General features: G+C 41.6%; 1 protein-coding gene and 1 long non-coding RNA gene across 6 annotated transcripts in view; one reads left to right on the plus strand and one right to left on the minus strand.

Moving 5' to 3' along the window:
• LOC122620870 (unconventional myosin-VIIa) overlaps nucleotides 1-26,127 on the plus strand; it is a 1,106,244-nt gene that overhangs the window by 878,718 nt on the left and 201,399 nt on the right. The window lies entirely within an intron of this gene.
• On the minus strand, nucleotides 16,358-17,597 carry LOC122620879. Its single transcript, XR_006326162.1, has 3 exons — nucleotides 17,548-17,597; nucleotides 17,250-17,480; nucleotides 16,358-16,412 (listed from the first exon to the last, which is right to left on the minus strand). It is a non-coding gene; the product is annotated as an uncharacterized LOC122620879 (long non-coding RNA).

A 26,127-nucleotide genomic window follows, 5' to 3' on the forward strand; every position in this document is an offset into this window, starting at 1 on the left:
TAGACGCAGCGCAAGTTTGTCGATTCATGTTGCCACGCCCACTCTAACGCCCACAAACCGCCCAAAACTGCCACGCTTACACTTTTGAAAAATGTTTTGATATTTTTTCATTTTTGTATTAGTCTTGTGAATTTCTATCGATTTGCCAAATAACTTTTTGCCACGCCCACTCTAGCGCCCACAAACCGCCAAAAACTGGCAGTGCTGAAGACTCCTTCGCACTTTCACTAGATGAGTAACGGGTATCAGATAGTCGGGAAACTCGACTATAGCGTTCTCTCTTGTTTTAGTTTTAAGTAAGTGAATTATATTGAATATAGAATATGTGTTTTGAAGCGAAACTTGGGCTGATGCACGCCAATAGAATTGCTAAAGGGGTTTGTCGCAGAACGTAAAACTTAAAATTGGGATAATAATGTACATATAAGGGGAAATCTAAGTGCAATTTCCAACCCACTCCTAGCGAAAAGCGCATCCAAAGAATTAACGCGCGCGGTGCTAATTCGATTGGGCCCAGCCCAGCAGCGAGCCCCGTTCTTTTCGTTGGTGCCATCGTTCCACTTGTCGTCGTTTTACAATTAATATCCTCTGTGTACTAGCTGTATTCTACCAAGACTGGCCTCTCTCTTTTTATGCACGCTCGCTCAACCCCAAAATCTATTGCGCAGCTAGCTTATGTCACACTTGCCATCCTGCTCTTTCGCACACACAGGACGAACCAACGGAAGAGGCAATACACCAAACACGTGGCACGGGTCACACTCAGTGAGAGAACTTACAATAAGTCCTCCCACCGACTCTCGGTGATTTAAAGAACACAAGACAGCAATAACGGTTGTTCTGTTTTCTCTATCCTTTTTTATTACAATGTTGTCACATACAATATTCATGTTGCTGTACTAAATTCAAATAATGGTACCAATGCTCCGACACGGCCAGTCCTGACTTTTACACGTCCTCGTGTATAAATTTAGCAATTCATGTTTATATGCCCTGCTCAAGTATTTCTTCCTCTTTCTTAAAATCAATTTTACAACTAATTTGATATTCAAATCATACAGATGAATGTCCAGATAGCGCACCAAGTCTACCTATGTTTCTCGAAGAGGCCTTTTTGGATCATGACGTTACACCTTTATGCGTCTGTTTCAACGCCAGTACATTCTCTGGCACTGTCTATTGCGTATGTTTCAACGCCACTTGTACCCTCACTGGTACCAATTGCGTCTGTTTCAACGCCACTCATCATATTCTCATCCATCTCCGCAGAAACTGTCGACCGGTAACGCCCTCAAACACTCATGAGGATACTTGTAGGTTCGCTTGCTTGTTAATGACTTCAAACAATAACGGTCTCCTTCAAGTAACTCGGTTATAACAAACGGGCCTTTAAATTTGGGATCTAGTTTGGTCTGATTTCTTTCTTCGCACTTAAGCAGAACATGATCACCCACTTTATGCTTTACAACGTTTGCCTTCAGAGTATGGTGTAAATAAACGTATTTTATAAACGCATCTATAATGACTATGATATACTCTTTTTGGTCGTTCTTGCTACTTAGTTTACCCGTGATGTCTATATGTACCGTATGAAAGGGTATTTCGACTTTAGGAATCGGATGCATTTCTTGTTGAATTTTCCCAGATTGTGGTTTCAATAGTTTGCACGTGATGCAATTGTCAACGAACTTTCGTACGTATTTCGTCATTCCTACGAACCAGTAACAGCTATACACTTTGTCAAGAGTCTTTTCCCAACCAAGGTGCATTATTTCCTCGTGAATGTGGTGAATGACAGCCCACCTATAAGACCTTAGAACTACAGGTAACCAGCGGCGCTTTCCTTAATGATTGAACACTCGGCTCCGGAATCAAAGCAAAAATCAACGAACTCACCAAAATGAACGAGCACACCATTACCGAACATATGTTACCTCTCTTTTCAGTGCTTTGTCCAATCTAAGGGCATCCAGTAGAAATGTTTCCAGCCTGTCCACACTTATAGCATATTACGTTCGACTTTTGCTCTTTTGGCTTCATACCAAAGCCTCCAGCATTCCCGCTTCCCGATGATTGTGATTCCCGATTTTTCTTCTAGCGGCAGTCTGCGATTTTGTGCCCTGACTTTCCACAATAATGGCAAACTAAGTTTTGAAAATTTCTGATTCTTCCTTTCTGGCCCCAAAGTTGTGTCTGCCATCGAATTCTCTCGCTGCCAGATTTCGTATACCTGTAACTGTTGCTGCAATTCGCTACGCGACTTGATGTTTGTGGTGCACACAAGCTTTTTCAGTCTGCTGTCCAGTTGCGCAGTATGCGCAAGTACAACTGACAGCAACAATTCCTCGCGCTCCATATTTCTCATTTTCGTCATTAGCGAAGTGACGAGTCGGCTTGCATACGACGACATGCACTCTCCAATCCCTGGGCGTCCTTCTAGCAGCTTGAGAAGTAATGCTGCAGCTGTTTCTACGCCGACAAATCTTTGCGTAAATAGTTGATTGAATTCAACCCAAGTCATGCCAGGAAAACAGATCTGCGAAAGCCATTGCGATGCACTGTCCTCCATAGCTTTGCAAAGAGCAATCACAAGTGCACCGCCCTTAAGTGGGTTTTCAGTAAAAATCATGTCGGCCGTAATACTCCAAGCACATGGATCGGCGCCAGCAGGTTCGGGATTGTATTTTGGTAAAAACATCGTCTTTGGCTCACGAGGCGCTGCGCTAGCCTGCATTGTTCGCAGAAACTCCATAAAATTTATATTTTGTTGCTCCAAAATTTGTCGCAACTCGGAGTTAGGGGGGTCGAATCCCACTTCTGATGTCGAAGCGTCAGTTGCTTCAGTATTCTTAGCACCTCGAGCAGCGAGCCCCGTTCCCTTCGTTGGTGCCATCGTTAAACTTGTCGTCGTTTGACAATTAATATCGTCTAGCAGTATTCTACCAAGACTGACCTCTCTCTTTTTATGTATGCTCGCTCGTCCCCAAAATCTATTGCGCAGCTAGCTCATGTCACACTTGCCATCCTGCTCTTTCGCACACACAGGATGAACCAACGGAAGAGGCAACACACCAAACACGTGGCACGGGACACACTCAGTGAGAGAACTTACAATTAGTCCTCTCACGGACTCTCGGTGATTTAAAGAACACAAGACAGCAATAACGGTTGTTCTGTTTTCTCTATCCTTCTTTATTACAATGTTATCACATACAATATTCACGTACTAAATTCAAATAATGCTACCAATGCTCCGACAGAAAAGGTTTTATAAAGTAATTATTAAGTATAAAATATAATCAAAAGCCAAAGGCAAAAGTAGGTCATTACATGCATATTTCATTAAAAGAACAGCTCAGTCGGTATAAAATTCGTAACACTTTTGAAATAAATCGAATTTCATTCTTTGATTTGTTATTTACTTAATGGTAAGAAAATATTTTTTAATGTGCGATATTCCTGACATAATTTAGATTTACTTTACTTTGTTTTTGGGATCAGTTTTTTTTCGATTGAGTTTATTTCGGTTTTATGCAGACTTACCGCTCCATTTCCAGTCGGGCGAAAGCTCTTTCGACAAATCTGTCGGGAGGGGTATACGGGTTTTAGATTACTTTCGGTTTCCTTACTCTCGATCACTCTCGATTTTGACCTAGTAACTTCTTTAATTTTCCTTTAATTTTCTTTTATTGTAATTAATTGTTTTTTACGGACTTTAATACCATCAAATCACATCGCTTTTATATAGCTTAACCTTTTCATACCTATTTTACATGATACCCACATGATTTTCTTTATTATATATTTTTTAACCCGTTACTCGTAGAGTAGAAGGGTATACTAGATTCGTTGAAAAGTATGTAACGTGGAGTTAGATGAAAATGATTTTGAACAGTGATTTTGAACCATTGAATATAAATGCATTATTGAGCTTTTCAACAAGACTGTTCCCTTCTTCATTCTACCGGACCTCTCAAGCTTTGATGCTATATTAGGATTTGACACGCTTACGCAGATGAATGCAACATTGGAATTAAAAAAAAAATCTAAAACTCAGTCGAACCAACTAAATTTGTAAAATGTAATAGCGTTAATTTTTCTGATATGAAAGACATCGTAGTACCAAACCAGATATCCGACAAATTCCATATAATACTAAAAGACCGATTTGCAGACCCAGAAGAGGCACTGCCATTCAATACCAATATTATTGCTACCATACGTACGGAAGGCGACCAACCGGTATACTCAAGATTTTCCCAAATCCCATGGGCGTAGCAGATTTAGTAAATGAAGAGACAAAGGCGTTGTTAAATGACGGAATTACAGGACCTTCGCGCTCACCATACAACAATCCGGTTTGGGCAGTCGACAAAAAGGGTACAGATGAGAAGGAAAATAAGGAAAAAGAATGGTTATAGACTTTCGAAAGCTAAACTCAAAGACAGTGGACGACAAATACCAGGTGCCAAATGTTTGTTGTATTCATCCTATCAAATTTGAGAAAAGCCATTTTTTTTACCACACTAGATCTAAAGTCAGGAAAATGATAGGGAAAAAACCGCATTCTCAGTTGCATATGGAACATACGAGTTCTGTAGACTTCCCTTCGGCCTTAAGAACGCACCCTGTATGTTTCAACGTGCCATAGACGACGTACTCAGGCCCCAAATAGGAAAGTCTTGGTATGTTTGACGACGTTATTATTTTTTCCAAACGACTTGAGGACCATCTGAATCACTTGTTGGGTACTGGATAGACTACTTGAAGCCAACATGAGGGTGTCTATGGAGAAATCGAACTTTAAGGAAAGTGTAAAATTTTTGGGATTTGTAGTATTCAAAGACGGCATCACAAAAATCCCAACCTAGTAGAGGCTATCTTTAATTATGAAGAACACACTAATTTGTTCAACGTTAAATCCTTTTTAGGGTTACTAAGCTATTATCGCCGTTTTATGGAGGGCTTTGCTTCAATAGCTCGGCCTTTGAATGACATCCTTAAAGCGGAAAACGGAAAAGTCTCCGCCACTCGCTCTAAAAAGATACCTATTATTCTATATGATAAGCATCGCTCTGCTTTTGAGAAAGAATATCTTAGTTTCCGAAAATGTAATGCTACCTTACCCAGTCTACACAAAGACTTTTGGTTTAACTACGGACGCTTCAGCATTGGGCGCGGTTTTATCACAAAACAACAAGCCTATTACGATGATATCTAGATCCTAAAAAGGTAGAGAGCTTTGTTTCGCACCAAACGAACGAGAGCTCCTAGCTCCTACCCATTGAACACAGCAGAGCGCACAGGCTAGCGCAGGAAAACGTTAAACATATTCTACAAGATTATTTTTCTCAAAAATGTCACAGCTAGCAGCCAGTATAGTAGGTAACTGCCAACAAGCCAAGTACGTACGTTACCCGCAAAAACAAGTCCTTAGGAGAACGCCTATAGATACTTTAGGTGAATAACAATCATAACTCTTGAACCAGTTTAGATATTTTCATAATTTTTTTTAAATTAAAGGTAATTTTAGTACCTAAATAAATTTTAAAGAAAAAAACACAACACGCCAAACACAGAATCCGGTAGAATCCCATTCATTGTTTTCCCTCAAAGTTGAAAAATAGGTGAATAGTCCTTCGGTAAAACAGGTAAGCCTGCACGTGCAGGTTAGGTTAGGTTAGGTTTTACCGGCCGTCGGTTATCCGACGCACTTAGACCATTAGAGGTCCGTTGTGATACCGTGAACGCGGAGGTTCGTGTGAAGTTAGCAGTTTCCCCAGCCAGAGGCGCTGGTGAATTTTTATATCCGATGTGGATCGGTGTCGGACAGGTCGGACGTGTCTATCAGGAATCTGCTTCCTAATTGAGCAAGTCTTTTCGCTTGCAGTGCTGGACAGTGGCATAGTAGATGCTCTACTGTTTCTTCCGATTCTTCGTCCCTACAGCTACGGCAGAAATCATTATACGGGGCATTTAGTCATCCGGCATGGGTGCCTATCAACCAATGCCCTGTGATGACTCTCATTGCAGTGCTGAGGTTTGCTCTGGTCAATCTTAAAAGTTTTGACGTTCTCTTTGAGCTTATTTTTGGCCATATTTGGCGTGTTAGGCCACAGTGTGTGGTGTTATCCCATATTTTCTGTTTGTTACGGTTTAGGTTTTCCTTAAGTAGTAGTTTACAAGAGGCTAAAGGCATACTCATGCCCTCCATCTCTTGTATGAGTGGCGCGGTAGTGCCCTCTCGAGCTAGTTCATCTGCGATGCAGTTGCCTTCTATGTCCCTGGGTCCGGGTACCCATATAAGGCTGATTTCGAATTGTTGTGTCATCTCGTGTAAAGATGATCGGCAATTCGATACTGTTTTCTAGTGGCTAGAGATTGAGCCAATCGATTTGATAGCTGCTTGGCTGTCACTAAAAATGTTTACATGTGAGCCTTCCGGCTTTAGAGATTTTAAGTGTTTTAGGGCCTCCCTTATTGCTGCCACTTCAGTCTGGAAGACGCTGCAATGATCGGGGAGTCTGAACGAGGTGCGTAGGCCTAGCTGTTCGGAGTAAACTCCTCCTCCTACTCTGTTCTGTAGTTTTGATCCATCCGTATAGAAGCATATAGCATTCTGGGGGCCAGGTATTTGTGAGTTCCAATCGTCCCTCTCTGGGATGATTGTGTTGAAAGGTGTTTTTATGTACTCCCTAGGAGTGCAGTAGCCTGTCCTGGAGGGGACTATTTGAATGTTTTTTAGGATACATGAGTGACCCACTTCTTGTGGCTTCCACTGTTTGGTATCTCTAAGCCAGTTTACTATATAGGGTGTCATGCCCAATTTGAGCCCTATTGCTTTCTTGCACGTGAAAAGTGCTATTGAAGCTTTTTTGTATCTGTCTGTGAGGTTCAGATTCCAGTTTAGTTTCCTGTCAAGTATTACGCACAGGTATCTTGCCCTGTTACTGAAGGAAAGTCTTTGGTTGTTGAGGATGGGTGGGACTCGGTCTGGTATGTTATACTTCCTAGTGAAGAGAACCAGCTCGGTCTTTGAGGGGTTAATTCCTGATCCGTTATTTTTGGTCCAGCTGGACAAAACACTGAGTTTTTCGCTCATGAGATCGCATAGCGTTTGGGGGTATTTGCCTGTAAAGATGATAGCAACGTCATCCGCATAGGCTATTATCCGCATTAGGCTATTCTATTTTGGAGACGAGAGAGTGTAGTGCTGTCTCTGTCGATTTCCCTTTCTTGTAGGCGTGTTGCGTGTCCGTGATGAGACTAGGGTTGAGAGTTGATGTCAGGTGCAGTCCGATGATTCTTTCAAGGGTCTTTAGTAGGAAGGATATCAGACTGATTGGTCTAAAATCCTTGAGGGTCGTATGTGATGATTTCCCTGCTTTGGTGATGAAGACAATTCGGGACTCTAGCCACGATTGCGGTAGGTGTCCAAGAAGTAGGGACCTTTTAAAAATGTCTAGAAGCCAGTTTATGGCTATGTTTCCCGCATGTTGGATTTGTGCGGGTATGATTTTGTCTGGACCTGCAGATTTGTATGGTTTAAAACTGTGTATGGCCCAATGGAGGACCTTTGGGTCTAACCACAGTTCGATGCTTGCCAGTGTGGCGTTTGGCTGTTTCCTGGGAAGTGAGTGTCTAGAAGTATCTCCAGAGATTCCTCACTCGAGCTGGTCTAGGAGCCATCTGCTCTTTTAAGGTAGCCTAGGGTTGTGGCCGATTGGCAGAGGATTTTTTTAAGCCTGGCTGATTCAGTTGTATTTTCAATTTCTGAGCAGAAGGAATGCCACGAGGATCGCTTTGCTTTCCTGATGGCTTTTTTGTAATTTGCAAGGGCTTTCTTGTAGGCGGTCCACAGGGCCTCCTCATTTCCTGCCTTGGCCCTGTTAAAAAGGGTTCTGCAGTCCATTCGGAAGGGAGATAGTTCTGCTGACCACCAGGGAGGTTTTCTTATTCTTTTGGGCTTGCTATTGGGGTAGGCCCTTTTTGGTGCATAGTTGCAGGTTTCTGTGAAGATTAGACTAGTTCGCTTAGACTAGAGATTGTTTGGGGGTATGGAGGGGGATCCGTTGGGATTTTTTCCCTTAAAATGTTTTTATATTTTTGCCAGTCTGTTTTCCTTGGTTTTGTGAAAACTGCTGGTTTTGTGGGATTGATTGTAATGGTCGTTTCTATGTACCTGTGGTCCGAGAAAGAGTGCTTATCTAGCACCCTCCAGTGAGTTACTGTCTCTAATAGTGGGTTAGAGACGAGAGTTAGGTCTATTACCTCTTTTCGATTCTTGATGATAAAGGTGGGGTCATTACCTTTATTACATATGAAGAGATTTGAACTGAAGATAAAGTTAAAAAGAGACTCACCGCGGTCGTTTGTGTCTGTACTTTCCCATTGTGTATGGTGGGCGTTAGCATCACAGCCTATTAGTAAGCCTATCTTTTGCTTTTCGCTGTCTTCTACCAGTGTCCTAACCAGTTCATCCGGCGGTTCTTGCCTTTCGTAGGCCATGTATGATGACAGCACTCGGAACGGAGATGGCTGACTCTCCACGGTGGCTGCCGCGTTGTCTGCATCGCTGTAATTATGGAGCAGAAAAATGCTAAGGTGCTTTTTGGCTAGTATGCAGGCTCTTATTTTACCTTCGCTGGGAGCTGTTAGAAGCTTATATTCCTTAGTCCCTAATCCTGAAACCTTTCCTCCCACTATCCAAGGTTCCTGGATTAGGACTATGTCGACTCCATCTTCAGCCAGATGAGCTATTTTGTGACCCTGGCCCTCAGTCAGGCTGACTCTCGGCACGGGTCGAATTACACCTTAGTCCGGCCCGGGACGCCCGACTACCATTTGCCAGCATCCTCTGACAGAGACATAACCTTGCCAGGGGACCTGTTTCCAGCCGCCCTCGCGTGGAGAGTATATATTTCCTAAAAATCGACCGCAAAGTCAAAATTTTCTACAAAAAATACCTGCTTTTTTGCAACCCAAAAAAGGTTCAACTTTGAACACGTGTAACTTCTAAAATACTGAACTTAACTTCTAAAATCCCACGCAACAATCCGTTGTCATCAACAATTTGCTTAAAATTTAGTATCTGTATTTAATGCGCCACTGTGCGGCGAGAGATTACACATTGATATCTTCTCTACGGACAGGAGATATTTCCTGACCTGTATAGAAAAATTCTCAAAATTTGCACTCAAACAAACCATAGGTTCTAGAACGATAGCCGACATAGAGCCCATAATAATAATGTAGTTAATGAACCTGAAAACAAACGCAAAGACAATATTTTGTGACAATGAACCATCTGTAAACTCTGACTCAATCAGGTCACTTTTATTAAATCGGTTCAATGTTCAAGTGGAAAATTTACCACCCTATCATAGTACCTCAAACGGACAGGTACCTACACAGCACGCTGTTAGAAATAGCACGATGCCTAAAACTAGAAAAAGGCCTAGTTGATACGGTAAATCTCATACTTCAAGCAAACGTGGAATACAACAAAACAGTACAATTAGTCATTAATAAAAAGCCGATCGATATTATTCATGCAATGTGTAGTGTGCAGTCCTTTTAGTTTTTTTTTGTTTAAATTCTTCCTAGCTGGGGCCATGACAGAGCTCGGCAGTGTGCACTTCTAGCATTTGCTCTAACTAGCTCGACGGATGGGGCGGTGTTCTTGCCTCACAATACTTTAAGTGCACGGTTTCAAATGAACAAAAATCAACAGGATATGTATAAAAAAATTAAATAAATATTGTAAGTCCCAATAAAAAGATAGATACCGGATTATTTACAGAAACATTCGGTTCCGATTGACTCTAGGGTATGAGATGTTAGTTTTACCTTATTCTACTGGGAGGGTGTAGACAACACCGGTGAAAATATATGGGTTGTCCCTTGAGCTAACGTTAAGGTAGCTACTATTTATGTTCTAGGATCGGCATGGTGTTCGGCGACAGATTCTCAAGAAAAAAAATTAAACCTTTTTAATTACAAAATAATTATTATAATTATAATTAAAAGATTAAAAAAATGAAGTTTAAGCTGAACTGAGCTTCTTAAATAATAATCATAATGAAGGATAAACAAAATTAAAGAAAAACAAGAGAGAACGCTATAGCCGGGTTCCTCGACTATCTGATACCCGTTACTCAGCTAGTAAAAGAGCGAAGAGAAACAAGAGAGAACGCTATAGGCTAGTTCCCCGACTATCTGATACCCGTTACTCAGCTAGTGGAATAGCGAAGGAGAGTCTTCAGCACTGACAGTTTTTGGCGGTTTGTGGGCGTTAGAGTGGGCGTGGCAAAAAGTTTTTTGGGAAATCGATAGAAATTTACAAGACTAATACAAAAATGAAAAAATATCAAAACATTTTTTAAAAGTGTGGGCGTGGCAGTTTTGGGCGGTTTGTGGGCGTTAGAGTGGGCGTGGCAACATGAATCGACAAACTTGCGCTGCGTCTATGTCTCTGGAGTCTGTATGCTTAGTCTCAACTTTCTACCTTTTGTAGTTCCTGAGATCTCGACGTTCATACGGACGGGCAGACAGACGGACAGACAGACGGACGGACAGACGGACATGGCCAGATCGTCTCGGCTATTGATCCTGATCAAGAATATATATACTTTATATGGTCGGAAACGCTTCCTTCTGCCTGTTACATACTTTTCAACGAATCTAGTATACCCTTTTACTATACGAGTAACGGGTATAATTACAACACTGACTGTTTTTGGCGGTTTGTGGGCGTTACCGTGGGCGTGGCAAAAAGTTTTTCTGCAGTTCAATAGAACTTGACAATACTAATAAAAAAACAAGAGAGAACGCTATAGTCGAGTTCCCCGACTATCTGATACCCGTTACTCACCTAGTGGAAGGGAGAAGGCGAGTCTAAAACACTGACAGTTTTTGGCGGTTTGTAGGTTAGAGTGGGCGTGGCAGAAAGTTTTTTGGCACATCGATAGAAATTTACAAGACTAATACAAAAATGGAAAAATATCAAAACATTTTTCAAAAGTGTGGGCGTAGCAGCTTTTGGCGGTTTGTGAGCGTTAGAGTGGGCGTGGCAATATGAATCGACAAACTTGTGCTGCGTCTATGTCTCTGGAGTCTGTATGCTTATTCTCAACTTTCTAGCATTTATACGGACGGACAGACAGACGGACAGACAGACGGACAGACAGACGTACAGACAGACGGACAGACAGACGGACGGACAGACGGACATGGTCAGATCGTCTCGGCTATTGATCCTGATCAAGAATATATATACTTTAAATGGTCGGAAACGCTTCCTTCTCCCTTTTACATACTTTTCAACGAATCTAGTATACCCTTTTACTCTACGAGTAACGGGTATAAAAAAGGAAATTTAAGAGAAAGCATTTAAATTAGTGGCATAATACGACACAGCGTCCGAATTGTTGAAACAAAGGAAATTTGTATGTCAATTCTTCTTAGCCACTTTTAATATTTATACGTCTGATCCAGACCTAGCACATTTTTTGGAAAATTGGTCAATAAAGAGTTGGCGTCGCTATCTTCCTTGGAGACGGTTCAGAAATTTCCAATATAAATTTAATTGGCAGACGTCATATTTTTATTCCAGCTTATTGGTCGAAATACTTTCAAGACATAGCGAAAATCTGCGGCAGCGCTGCACCAAATATCCAAGGCAGATATTTAACCAAAATTAACCAAAACAGCGCTCAAACAACCAAAGCAGCGAAGAATAAGGTAGAGCAGGGGCAGCGCAGCTCCACATAACCAAAACGCCGCAGCACTGCGAACGGCGCAGTTGCAAATAACTCAAACGAGGTTTGCCATGACGTCACAAAATTGCCAAAACCTCGTGTGCCAATTCGGGGTGGGATTTTCATCTGCAGTAATTTTCTCCAAACAATATATATAATATAAGAAGGCACTGACACTAAATAGGCACTGAAATAAAATTTGGTTATAAATTGTTTAAAGGAAAATGAGCAATTTCATACCTGGCCACTTTTTATAAATGCACTTGGAATTCAAAGAAATTAGTTTTATGCGTATGTTTGCCGGTTTTGAACTGATATTATTATATTAAAATGTATTTTTATACATTAACTTCAGTATATCACATTTTCAGCAAAATATATAAATTTATTTCACGCACTTGACTTGACCTTATTTGGTCGGCTGCTGTTCTTAGAATGAGCTGCCGATCATGCGACAACGGCAAGTGGAGCCGAAGTCGACAAACATGCGTGGGTATCGGCACGCACAAACGATGCGCTAGCTTATCGATCGAATTGTGATCGAATTAAAGATAATCCACGTCTTAGCTAATTGCTTTCGGAACTAGCAAAAGGGGAAACAGAAAAGAAACAAATGCCCCTGTAGGAAATGGGACACTACAAATGGGGAAAGAGAAAAGAAACAAATGCCCCTGTAGGAAATAGGACACTACCGCCGCCAAGGCGACGCGGTTTTGCATGCAGTAGAGAGCAGCCATGACGAAAGAAAGAAAGAAAGAATCGTTTTTATACCCGTTACTCGTAGAGTAAAAGGGTATACTAGATTCGTTGAAAAGTATGTAACAGGCAGAAGGAAGCGTTTCCGACCATATAAAGTATATATATTCTTGATCAGGATCAATAGCCGAGTCGATCTGGCCATGTCCGTCTGTCCGTCCGTCTGTCCGTCTGTCCGTCCGTCCGTCTGTCCGTCTGTCCGTCCGTCCGTCTGTCCGTCTGTCCGTCTGTCTGTCCGTATGAACGTCGAGATCTCAGGAACTACAAAAGGTAGAAAGTAGCATACTGACTCCTGAGACATAGACGCAGCGCAAGTTTGTCGATTCATGTTGCCACGCCCACTCTAACGCCCACAAACCGCCCAAAACTGCCACGCCCACACTTTTGAAAAATGTTTTGATATTTTTTCATTTTTGTATTAGTCTTGTAAATTTCTATCGATTTGCCAAAAAACTTTTTGCCACGCCCACTCTAGCGCCCACAAACCGCCAAAAACTGTCAGTGCTGAAGACTCCTTCGCACTTTCACTAGCTGAGTAACGGGTATCAGATAGTCGGGGAACTCGACTATAGCGTTCTCTCTTGTTATACATTAACTTCAGTATATAATATTTTCTGAAAAATATATAAATTTTTTTTACGCACTTGACTTTGAACTTGTTTGGTCTGCTGTTGTTCTTAGAGTGATCTGTGCAGCCGAAGTCGACAAACATGCGTGGGTGTCGGCACGCACAAACGATGCGATAGCTTATCCAAGGTGACCGAATTAAAGATAAGCCACGCTTAAGCTAATTGCTTTCGGAACTAGCAAAAGGGGAAAGAGAAAAGAAACAAATGCCCCTGTAGGAAATTGGACACTACACCACAGTTAATGCTGCAGAGATTTTAATACCGGAAGCATTCACTGAAAAAAGTACAATTTCCACCTTAATTCTTTTTAGGCATATTATGCAAGTCTTTTAAATGATATACACCTATTGATTTACCCGACTCATTAATCAGTTCCTAATACGTATAACTTAATTTCTTTTTAACCTTAGCTGGAATGAACACAGGTGCCAGCTTGGCGTTGAATCTTTTCCCTGCATTGCTTTGGGCAAAGTTTCTATCATACGCGTTGGCTCCCACACTGAATTGTATTGGTCGGCAGCGTAGATTATAAGTGCAACCGTTAACGTCATGAGATATAGCGACTTTCTCTTTAGCTTTTGCTCTAGCAATCTGAATCACGTCCAGCTGTTTAAGAGAAGTATCGTCAGACAGCAGATTAAGTTTTCGAAGAAGCTCGTAATCTTGACCATTTAATATCATGTTTTGGCCAAACGCCAAGAAATAGGGTGAGAATCCAGTGCTGCGGTGAACACAGGCTCTTAATGAACCACTAATTTCGTTGAGATGGCTATCCCAATTCGAATGGTCATTACCAATATATGCTCGAATTGCCGCGAGAACTGGCCTGTGGCGAATAGACAGCTGTACACATATGATTAATGCCAAATCGTGTTAAGAACGATTCAAAAAAGCCAGATTTGAATTGGGAACCGTTATCGGTTAGTACTACCTCGGGTACCCCAAAAACGTAAAACAAGTAATTCTCTAAATAGTCACAAATCCGGTTCGAAGTAAACTTCTTTAAAGGATGTAAGAAAGGAAATTGAGTATGATGGTCAACGATGATAAGTCCTATTTTACCATTCTTTGATCTGGGGTAGGGGCCCAGCAGATCAATATATTGTTTCTGAAACGCTCTATATGAGGTCATTGGTTTACCCAAGGTGGTCGCAAAACACTATTTGGGCTTTTTGTAGACCTACAAACAGAACAAGCCGATACGTAAGTACGTATTTGAGTCACCATTTCTGGCCAAAACAGATATCTCTTCAGCTTTTCTATTCATTTACCTGTGCCACAGTGAGCTGCATCGGGTGAATTATGTGCACGATAGAGAATATCTTCAGTGGAAGCTGTTGGAATCCATAATTTCCATGACTCTGCTTCTTGCGTTGCATTACCAGTTGCGTGTTGCGTGCGCTTATATACAACATTATCGCTAACTTGTAAATCACAACTTAAGCTGATTTTCTTGTACGCGCCTTATGAGATCTTGGTACTCGATTGAGTTAAACTCTTTAAGTCTACTATCAGACCGATATCATTAAGTTCATTTACGTACGGTTCATCGCGTCTAGATAGAGTGCCGGCTACAATATTCTCAGTACCTTTTCGATGACTAATCTGCAACAAATAACCCTGCAGATAGATTGCCCATCGAGCTAATCTTCCTGTTAGATCTTTTTGCGCCATTACCCATTTGAGCGAGTAATTACCTGGAAAGCGCGACCCTCTACATAAGCGCGAAATTTCCTAATGCCCCGGATTACGGCTAAGCAATCAAGCTCAGTGACAGTGTAGTTTGGGCCTTTGACAACTTCACAGACATAAACGCGATAGGTAGCTCTTCGCCCTCTTCATTCTTTTGAGCTAATACGCAACCAAGACCATGAGTGCTAGCGTCGCAAATAAGTATAAATGGTTAAGAGAAATCGAGAGACCTAAGCACTGGAGCTGTAGTTAAACTGGATTTCAGTTTCTTGAAAGCTTCTTCTGCGGCTTCATTCCACTCTAAGCATTGGTTTTTCTTGAGAATATCGATATCGGTTTTCAATTGGCCATCGCCAATTATGAAACCGAGATATTTAATTCCCCGCATGCAAAACTTAGACTTTTGTATATTAATAGTCATGTTGGCTTTCCGGAGATATAAGGTACATGTGGGAATCAAAGTCGTCTGACAAAATAAGGAGATCGTCTAAATAAACGAACACCCTTGTTCGCAAATGTGGTGGTATTACTTTTTCCATAAGCCTACATAAGGTCTGGGGTGCATTGCACAGTCCAAACGGCATTACCTTATACTGGTACAAGGGCTTGAAAGTATTCTTAGCCCCACAACCGAAACAAAAGATGGTTCTCTGTTCTAAACAGTCATCGAAACGATGTCCCGGCCTTTCGCAATTCCAGCACATCAATCGCTTGTGTTGAATGGCGGAAACATTCTCCTGTTCATCAACCTCAGTTGCCAGTTCTGCTATACGCGGACGCGATTCGAATTTGGACTTGATTGACTGTGTTCGCAAATTTTTATGGAATTGCGTCGTTCATCGCTACGCACAGACATACGAATTCGCCTCATTAAGTGCAGACCGCTCAAGTTATATTATAATTAAATAAAGACAAAATATACCTGATTATAATTTGCACTGCTCAGAAACGAGCGGTCGATCAGCTAATCGCCGCTCTTCTGCACATTGGGACAAGCAGCAAACTGAAAGAAATGATGATGATAAAGGAGATGATATTCATTAAACATGAGTTAACAATTTTCACGAGTAGAACAATTTTATCCAAAAAAACAAACACGTAAAGTTAAAGAAAATTAAGAAGAAAAATTATTATCAATTATTTTCAGACTAAAGACACTTTTTTTCCAGTGCGTATACCCATTTTATTTAAAGAAAGTCAAAAATGTGGAATTATAAGATACGCAAATATCATGGATATCAAATTGAAATAAACGATAAACATAAATATTTTATAAATAATAAAGTGACAGTATTTTATTTGATAATACGCCAAAATCTTTAGCAAACATATTAGAACACATTTGTTTTAAAAAAATGAATCTATAGAATACATTAAGCCTAACATTATTATCACATATAATTTACTGAAACACATACAGGGCAACCATATAATACAATTAAAACAAGAGAGAACGCATTATTCGAGTTCCCCGACTATCTGATACCCGTTACTTAGCTATTGGAAGTGCGCAGGAGAGTCTTCAGCACTGACAGTTTTTGGCGGTTTCTTGGCGTTAGAGTGGGCGTGGCAAAAACTATTTTTGGCAAATCGATAAAAATTTACAAGTCAAATACAAAAATGATAAAATATCAATACATTTTTCAAAAGTGTGGGCGCGGGAGCTTTGGGCGGTTTGTGGGCGTTAGAGTGGGCGTGGCAACATGAATCGACAAACTTGCACTGCGTCTTTGTCTCTTGAGTCAACTTTCTAGCTTTTGTAGTTCATGAGATTTCAGCGTTCATACGGACGGACAGACGGACATGGCCAGATCGACTCGGCTATTGCTCCTGATCAAGAATATTGTGAGGAGTTGAAAACTCCGCACAAATGCAGATGATGTTTGCATAAGGAGGGCCTGCCGTTGCCAGTTACGCAACAAGTCAGCGCGTAGTAAAGAACCAAGAGAAAGAAAGTTTGGAGATTCTGAGTCTGGATAAAGAGAGTTTGGATACTCTGAAACTGGTGAAACTTGGACCGGGCCAACGGTAAAACCGTGGACTTTGGATCCGGAGACCGGAGACTAGAGGGATAAACCGTTAAAGGAAGCCTATATAAGCAGGCCGAACGCTGGAAGCGGGACAGTCAAGGAGAACGAGTATACAAGTCAACAATGTAAAGAAACGTGGTCAGCAGAGGAGCTATCGGCGTGAGAGTCAGCAAAGGACAAGATCGCTACGTCAAGACGTTCGGGACAATGAAAGTCTCCGAATTGAGACGCAGGAGCTGAGGTCCGATACGATGAAGCAAGGGTAGTCCAGAAGCATTCAACAGGCGAGGCCGAACCAAAGAGGGTCCCAAATAGGCGACAGGAATTGTGGTGTAGACCTGGTCGACTGTGTTGGAGCCTGCGTACGTGAACCCGGCGATTACCTGGTGTGTCCGTGCGATCCGAGCAGACGTGGTACCGGCGCCACCAGTCCGAGCAGACGTGGGTTGGCGTGTTTCGGTTTCACTAGGCGTTTGCCTTGGGGATCGCAGCCGTTAGCTACCGTGAGTCCGCATACGACGACAAATCCTTAGCCCAAGTGACGGTCCCGCGCCACTCAGGACGACAAGAGCGGCGAGACAGCGGAACGAGGCCGCTGAGCAGCCCATCAAGCCCTACGACGGGAGAGCAGAGACGTCCGGATAATCATATCGCATTGTGAATCTAAGAAAGGATAAATACCTCAGAAACTGGTAACCGGGTGATCACGTTTTAATATAAATTTTGGTGGGACGAACGCACGAAATCCACTAAGCTAGCCGCACGTATTCCGTAGCGAGCAGACCAATAAAATCAGTTCATTACAATATGTATACTTTATATGGTCGGAAACTAAAAAAAAACTGTATAACCCGAGATACCTATTATTCCATTTGCCGACAACATTGGAAGAGCCAACTATAGGAATAATTCAAATGAATAAAATAAAAGCACTTAAAATCCTTGCCAGCAGAAATAAATAATTTTGATACTTTTAAACAAAGGCTATCGCTTGTGAACATTCGTTAGCATAAAAGTTGTAACTAATCCAAATTAAGTAAACGTAACCCATTGCAGCCTGGAACCTATTGATCAGGCCACTGTTTTGACCAATCAAAATCTTTTGATTATAGAAAAGTTTTGCTGCTCACTTCACTGTCTCCAATAAAATCCATAGTTATTTCTAAAGTCAGTTTTACATTGTCTATCTAAATAAAAAAAACCTTACCATTAATACATTTAAATAAAAGAAATCTTTTATTTTATTTTATTTTTTAACCAATAACCATACTTACATGCGTATTTTGCTCGCTACCTTTTGGGGCTGGGGAAAGCATGAACGTTTTAGGACTGTGGATACTACTGTGGAGTGGCGGAAGAGGGGCGAAGAGCGTCTGAAGAGCGACTGAAGAGTTCCGCCGGCTGTGGTTCTGCGACCGGCGCGCCTCCTGACGCGGCTGGCGCTCGAAGAGGTGCAGAAGCGTGTGGTGATCCTGACCGCACGTTTTTTAGCAGTCCCCTCGCCGACACGCTCCATCGGATTGCTCGTGGACCAGACAGCAGGGGCAGTACCGATTGGCGGGGACAGCCCGTAGCCGCTTCTCGGCACTCAAGCGCTGAAATCGGCGGCATTTCCGTAAAGGGTGGATCCCACTGCAGACTCGGCAACGGTAGGAGTTGGTACCTCAAGAACATCTGCTTTCCAATGCGGAAGTAAAGCATACTTGCACTTCCTCTGAGGCGCCCGTGCCTTCTGGAATAGGTGCGGGCCGAGTCCTGGCTGTCGCAGACAAACTTGAAGCGGTCGCAAATGGATTGCCGCTGTGCAGGAGGGTATGATCCCGGCTGTAGCATATGGACACTAGTGCAATCCCGTTGCTGTTGTCCTCGTGCGAAACAGTTCAGACAGAGCTGCCTTCTCCTGATTCACCTGAACCGTGGACATAAGCGAATAGGGTGGTTCTCCCTGGAACAGATATCACACCCCTTGGGGGTCGGAAGCACTTTCTTCTCCCTGTTACATACTTTTCAACGAATCTAGTATACCCTTTTACTCTACGAGTAACGGGTATAAAAATAAAGTTAATAAGACACTTTAATTATACCCGACTCAGAAAACAAAATTAGGCCCACGAAAGGTTGATCTTGTTCCGTAATCCGAAAATAATTAATTAATAATGCAGAAAATATTAATGAATGCGAACCGAAACGGTGGAATTAAGACCTTGGCTGTTATGCCGTCGGCAAGCAGTGTATGCGTAAGCGACGCAAGAGAGAGGGAGAACAAACAACAACAACACCGCGGCCTCTGCAGCGGTTAAATCGAAACTTTGGACTAAAAAAAATCGCGGTCCCGCCCCTTATGAATTTGTAATAAAGGTTCCTTTATAATTTGTATTTATATTAATTTCGTAGCGGAGGCTAGTTCCTGGAATATGGCAGATAATATACGTATATGGAATATATGGGCATGCATGTACATATATGTATGTAAGGGCACAGTTAAGCGTCGAGTGGACTTTATTTGGATGTATTGAATGTCTGTAAAAGGAAAGAAAAATGATGTGTCGAAAAAATGGCACACGAAAATATCGCAAACACGGCGGACTGCCCGGCGAACAAGGAAATTCCCGAACACAGTGCACACCAGTTGGCCGATATTATTTATGCCTTTTTTTTCACCACACAATTTCACTTTGCGAATTCGCGGAGTTAAAATCGCGCCTACATAAATTTGTGTACATATGTATGTGCACGTATGTATGTATGGGATGAATATATTTGTAACTATATATGTATATGGTATAGTAACATATCAATTCTACACCTACAACTCCCTAACTCACATTAATGTCTAAGTACAAAACCACACACACTATGTAACAACTCACAACAAAATCTCTCCTATTTTTCGAGAGCTTCTCTTTTAATAAACATTTATAACTTAATTCTCTAAAACTTCGCTCTGAAGCTATCCCAATCTGCCTATATAAACGCAAACATGTCCCTATAAGGCAGTTCAGTTCTGAGTACGCTATCAATTGCGATAGCCCTGCTAAGGCCCATTTAAACTTCGAAATCCATTATCAAACTAAATGATAATCCAAAGGCTCTAGTTCTTCCTCTATTGGAATTAATAATATATCAAGAACCAACCTTGTTATTTTTTTATTAAACTCTCGGTCTGAATTCGTAAATGGCGCAGTCGGTAGGATAAAAAGGAAATATTATGCGAGTTGTTTACAAAATATCAATATAGTGACAAAAGATCATTGTACGACCAAGCGTATCTTTTAAGATTGAACCACGCGAATCGGCGCTAAACGTGAACATAAAATCGTAGTACAATTAACTTTTTATCCGCAAAAGAACTACGTATAATCGGTGGTTGACACTCAATAGTCAAACCTACTGTATACGATTGATAAAAGTGTAAAAACAAAAACCCCAAAATAACTCAAAAGAACTACGAGTAATCGGTGGTCGACACACAATAGTCAAACCTACCGCATACAGTTAACAAAAAGTTAAAACAGTGCAGTTCACTTAAGACATAAATCTCAGTCTGTGAATAAAAACAGTAGCCCACTAAAATCAAAAGTGCGACCGCTACTATTGTGTAATGCAACAAGAACAAAAACAGAAACTAACTAAAAAGGCGCTACCAGCTGAAAATCTTTCTCAATTACTTCGGCAATTACGCCAAGTACCACCATTCACTGGAGACCCATCAAAACTCAGCCCGTTCATCAGACGAATGGAATACCTGTTGAACCTATACCCTGTAAACGACGTTCGACAGAAGGCGATCATATTTGGAGCCATCGAACTTCAGATCATCGGAGATGCAGAAAAAGTTGCCCTATTCGGAATGCATAATGATTGGCCAACTCTAAAGGACGCCTTAATCACGGAATTTAAGACCCAGACACCCCTGGAGGAACTACTAGGAAGATTGTACCGCACACCTTTCAAAGGTATCTTACGTCTATTTTGTGAACAGTTAGAAGATAAATTAAATGCAATCATAAATAAGTTAGCATTAGAAAATGACAGAACCAATATTACAGTTTATACACAAGCAATGGCAACCACTATAAAAAATACAATTCAACGATCACTCCCCGATAGGCTGTTCATGACCCTAGCGAGGCATGACATTTCAACTATCCAAAAATCAAGACAAACCGCCCAACAAGAAGGTCACTACGAAGACCCAATCTCAAAAACATCCGATAGTCAGCCAAGATTTAACCCAAAATCACATAAACATACACACATTAACCAAACTAAAAACACCCATTCCAACCAACGATTCCTTCCCCCTTTTATTCCATTAACAAACCCTACACAGATCCAAAACACTAACTCAAGACCAGCTGAAATAAATCCGAGGTTAGCAAGGGAACTCACACAAAAAGTAAATACAGGTAGAATTCAAAATTATTTAAATTTTCAACAACGAAATACTAGTGCACCAAACCCTCCTACCAAAAGAAAGAGAGATAATGCTAGTGCTCAATACAGAATGGACACAGGATGCGAAAATTTTCTTTAACCAGCCTCGGTATCAGAAAGCGATTCAAAGGAGGTGGAAACCCATTCATAAAAATTAAAATGAATAATATTACTCTCAAATGCTTAGTAGACACTGGTTCGTCTATTAACATTATGAAACAAAGTATCTTTAATTTCCCAATCAAACCTTCTAAAGTAAGAGTCCACACTATAAATGGCGTTATAACATTGAACCAAAGCGTTTCATTGCAGTCAAGGTAACTTTGTCCCACTAATCAAATATTTTATATTCACAATTTTTCAGAAAAATATGATTTACTGTTACGCAGAATTTATTTAGAGCCAACTAACACTAAAATTAATTATTCAACACAAACAGTCACTATAAATGGCTATACATTCAAAATGTTGTAAGACCACATCCAAACAGATGAGTCCAAGGCTACCAATGAGTGCCCCAAGTCATCTAACCCAGAGGAAACCCCTCTACAAACCCCAAAAAAGGAGAAAACCCTCCTGAAATTAAGCGGAAACCCCACTTAAAACCAGATGAGTCAAAGACCACCAATCAGTGCCTCAGACCGTCTTATTCAGAAGAGACCAAGATTACCTATGAGTATTCCAAGTCTTCTAAATCTGAGGAAAACCCTCTTATTACCCCTTACATAGAAGAAGCTCTTCTAGTAACATCCTGTAACTACGCCTTAGACGACGAGTTAAGAGAATCCCACGTATTCAGATTAGAACACAGATTAGAATACAGAAGAATTTGACGACAAATTCCCTATTCCCGTAATGGATGAAATATTAGACAAGCTTTGACGCTGTCAATACTTCACAACCATCGATCTAGCTAAAGGCTTCCATCAAATCCAAATGGACCAACAATCAATACCCAAAACTGCATTCTCAACAAAACATGGACATTATGAATATACTCGTATGCCCTTTCGTCTGAAAAATGCACCAGCAACATTTCAACGCTGCATGAACAATCTTTTAGAAGATTTAATTTATAAAGATTGTTTAGTTTACTTAGATGATATTATCATTTATTCCACTTCATTGGAGGAACATATGATGTCATTAAAAAGGGTATTTAATAAGCTACGATCAGCCAATCTAAAATTGCAGCTCGATAAATGGGAATTTCTGAAGAAAGAAACAGAATTTCTCGGTCACATTATCTCGACAGACGGTATAAAACCAAACCCTAACAAAATAAATGCAATTTTTAATTTCCCTATTCCTAAAACCACAAAAGGAATAAAATCTTTCTTTGGACTATGCGGACTTTGCCGTAATTTTGCAAAAATAGCAAAACCTATGACCCTCAAACTAAAAAAAGGAGCAGTAAGTAACACAAAAGATAATGATTATATGTCCGCCTTCGAAAAACTAAAAGTACTCATCACGTCCGATCCAATCCTAATATACCCTAACTTCGAAAAGAAATTTTCACTGACAACAGATGCGAGTAATTAGCCAAAAGTGCTGTATTATCCCAAGAACATAAACTCATCTGCTATGCAAGCAGAACTTTAAATGAACACGAACTTTACTAGTCGGCAATAGAAAAAGAGCTATTAGCCATAGTATGGGCAACAAAATATTTCAGGTCCTATTCGGTAGAAAGTTCGACATATTAAGCGATCATAGGCCACTTGTATGGTTAAGTAACTGTGAGGAGTCTTAAAACTCCCCACAAATCCGGGTGCAGGAGATCGGCGTAGCAACAGCGAAGACGGCTGGAATGCGAGAGGAGCCAAGGGCGGTCAGGTCAAACGGTAAATAATGGACCTTGGACCACGGCAAAGCGGAGAGACCGTGAATTAACGGTACCGCGCTGGACCTTGGACTCAAACCCGCCAAGGGCGTAGAGGTCATACGGTAACGGTACGGACTTTGGACAGGCACAAAGGGGACGCACCGTGAACTAACGGGACATGGTTGAACCTTGTACCCGAGCGAGCCGTGTGCAAAAGGGGAAATAACGGGATTTCCGCAGCCAATATAAGGGACGGCGCCGGCGCAGCTCGGGACGGTCAGTCAGTTAAACACGCGTGGGTCATACGTGCAAGCGCAGAGTACGGGCGCGAGGCGCTCTGTCCGGACACGGGCGTGCGACCAGACGATCGGAACAGGTTCAGGAAGTGCCACACAGGGACAGTCAAGAAGAAGTACGCGAGGGCCATACAGCCATACGGTCAGTTAAGAAGTACGCGAAGAGTCGATACCGAGTGACGCTGAAACAACGGGAACACAAGTGCGTCAAGCGGGCATCCAGAGTGGATCGCCGCACGTGAAGATCGGCGAAGGACGAGCAAACACAAGGACCTAGCGTGGTCTGAAAGGGACGGTGGAGTCAGTGGTCGCATCGGTGGTTCGGAGAGGAGCGCTAGCTTAACTCGCGGACGATACACCCTGCCCCATAACATCCTAAGCCCCGGTCGAGCCCGCAGGTTATCCTTCGGCGAGGGCAACAAGTGCCTGGCACACGCAGGAAGGGACGGTGGAGTCAGTGGTCGCACGGTGGTTCGGAGTGGAGCGCTATCTTAGCTCGCGGACGATACACCCTGCCCCATAACATCCTAAGCCCCAGGCGAGCCGGTACGGATCCCCGTCGGTAGCGACGCAGGCGTACGACGGAAGGACGACGAGTGAGCAACGACGTGCATCCAGCGGCGAGAATCACCGAATCCTGTTCAGCAAGTGACGCTAAATAAAAGTGGTTTAAATCTGAGAATCTGTTTTCTTCTTGGTCGGGCAATCACACAAATCATAAATTTGGTGGGACGAACAAACAAAATCTCTGAGCTAGCCGTTGCATTTCGTAGCGAGCAGAAATAAGAAAATCAGTTCGTTACATAACATAAAAGACCCCAATATGAAATTATAGAGATGGTAGATAAAACTTAACGAATACGATTATAAGATTCAATATCTACCCGGTAAAGAAAACCACGTCGCTGACGCTCTTTCTAGAGTCCAAGTACAGGAAAACTTCTTAGGAGAAGATGACCCAGATTCCTTTCCCACGGCAGCTACTGTGCATAGTGCACCAGAAGACAACCAAAGTCACATCTCAATAACAGAAAGACCTCTTAATTATTATAACAGACAATTCGAATTCATAAAAGACGATTTTGACGACCCTAGAAAATAATGTATTTCCATAAAATCAGAATAAAAATCAGTTATAAAGAAATGACTGATACCCTTGCCAAAGATCTAATTAAAGAATACTTTTGCACTAAAAAAAGTGTTATTTACTTCCCTAATGAAATCGACTTTCAAATCTTTCAAAATGCGTATATTCAAATCATAAGTCCCGACAGTTTCACTAAAACTATGAAAACCAGTAATAAACTAATAGACATTCAAACCACTTCAAAGAAATCATTCTCAAAACACATAAAGAATTATTACACCCTGGTATAGAGAAACTCACGCTTCAGTTCAAATAACTTTATTACCCTGATTATCAAAAACTTATCCAAAATATCATAAACAAATGTGAAAACTGTAACATCGCCAAAACTGAACATAGAAACACAAAATTAACTCTTGAAATAACCCCAGAAACCTTCAATCCCAGAGACAAGTATGTTATGGATTTTTACTTAATAAACAATAAACAATTCCTATCATGTATTGACATTTATTCTAAATACGCCTCCCTGATAGAAGTAAATAGTAGAGATTGGCTTGAAGCTAAAAGAGCTTTTTTACGCATATTCAACGATATGGGAAAAACCCACAGAAATAAAAGCCGACAAAGACTCCGCTTTCATGTGCGCTGCACTTAAACTCTGGTTAGAATCAGAAGGAGTGACTCTCAATATAACAACAAGTAAAAATGGAATTTCTGACATTGAGCGATTTCATAAAACAATTAAAAATAATAGCAAGCGAAAATGAACCCGAAAACCAATTCACGAAATTCGAAAAAATTCTTTACATATACAATCACAAAACAAAGCATAATACAACCGGTCGAAATCCAGCTGACATCTTCATTTTTGCAGGAACCCCGGATTAAAAAGAAAAATGTCGATCGAAGAGGTGAACTGAATTTCTTACCTGCCGTTGTGTCGGGAAAATTCACGGATGTGGAATTGATACGGAAAATAGTCTTACAGCAGTGCGACCGAAATTGAATGTTCGGAGCTCTGCTGAAGACCGGTAGTGAGAAAATTGAAGAAGGCTCGTACTTATCTTGGCGGACCAAATGGCCGGGAACTGCTGGCACACGGGAAGAATATCCTGGCTTGAAGGACCAATGTTCGTAGGGGGGCGATCGTCCTCTAAAAATAAGCGGCAAGCTGTTGGCGAATATATAAATTCCCACGGCGCAGAGCAAAAGTCGAAAAACACCACCCAGGGGCTGAAGAAGATGAACGAAGTAGCGGGGGCATCGTGGGTATTAGTTTTGCTTTCTTCAGCTGCATACATGAGACTAAAGTTCGAGCTTAAACTAGAGCGGCGTTCCCACCCGCTTTACTTCGCTAAAGCGGGCTCGGGTGATCAACGGCGGCCGACCGCGGAGTTTGGAGTGCGCGAGTTCGGATGAGAGCGAGAGCGTAAGTGCGGAAAAGAAGGCGAGCGCGGGCAAGAGAGAAAGCTCTGTGCACAGAGGCGATACAGTGGCCCCTCACATCAACAATAATCATAATCAGACCATCATATCATATTAATCATAATCCAGACAGTGTCAAATAGTTGCGATAGGGAACAATTGGTACTACTTGGACCACAGATTAA

This window comes from Drosophila teissieri, chromosome 3R (assembly GCF_016746235.2).
Source record: "Drosophila teissieri strain GT53w chromosome 3R, Prin_Dtei_1.1, whole genome shotgun sequence".
NCBI classification, from domain to species: domain Eukaryota; kingdom Metazoa; phylum Arthropoda; class Insecta; order Diptera; family Drosophilidae; genus Drosophila; species Drosophila teissieri.